Consider the following 816-nt stretch of genomic DNA (forward strand, 5'->3'; position numbering starts at 1 on the left):
TCACCCGTTTTTACCAGAAATAAAAAGCCCTCCCTTCCCCCCCCCCCCCCCAAAATCTTTTACGTTAAAAAAGGAAGCAAATAAAAGGGGATAAAAAGATCATGTGTTAAAATAGGCATTTTAAACAAGTGTTTTGGCTGATTTTCATAGTGTGGCATCTCTGTGCCTCCATGCGATTGTTCTCAACTGTTGCAGCAGACTTTCCCCGGGCAGAGGCACTGCAGATGTGCCTTCTCTAGTCTCTCTTTTCCTCGTGAGTTAGCTGGTATCTCGTTTAATTTGTCTGTCTTTACAGAACAAATCCACAGAACTTAGGTACTTATGAATGGGGTTTTTTTAAAATACAGACTCCTGATTTTTTTAAAGACTCGTCTTTAATTTTTACCCATCTACTAAGAAACCTCTAAAAGGTGTCTGTGAATGACTGAACCATAAGTAGAGATGGGTTCAAGTCAAACAGCTCAAATCTAGACTGAACATCAGATTTCTCTGAGCTTTTGGAGGTGATCAGATTCATTTTGCATGTTATCAAAGAGCCCCGAACTACAAAAATACGGACTTAAGACAAGATCTGAATTTTTCCCATGGTGTAAGGCTGCAGCTTGGGCTGACCCACACTCCCAGCTATGGCTGCTGATAAAACTAAACCCTCATGGGGAGGCAGTACTGGTTTTCGCTCCCTCCCTCCTCTACTTCTATGTGCAGCACTAGGAACAGCACGTCCACAGAGACAGCTTGGTGCTGAGCATCTTCCCCCAGATGAAGGCTGCGTGTGGGTTGCGGCCCCCCCCCCCCCCCCCCCCCCCCCCCCCCCCC

At 46.0% G+C, this 816-nt stretch overlaps 1 protein-coding gene across 1 annotated transcript in view; it reads left to right on the plus strand.

The window, feature by feature from the left end:
• Nucleotides 1-816, plus strand: part of CACNA1B (calcium voltage-gated channel subunit alpha1 B) — a 313,074-nt gene that overhangs the window by 287,623 nt on the left and 24,635 nt on the right.

The sequence above is a fragment of the Aptenodytes forsteri genome, unplaced genomic scaffold (genome assembly GCF_000699145.1).
Source record: "Aptenodytes forsteri isolate BGI_AS27 unplaced genomic scaffold, ASM69914v1 Scaffold325, whole genome shotgun sequence".
NCBI lineage: Eukaryota > Metazoa > Chordata > Aves > Sphenisciformes > Spheniscidae > Aptenodytes > Aptenodytes forsteri.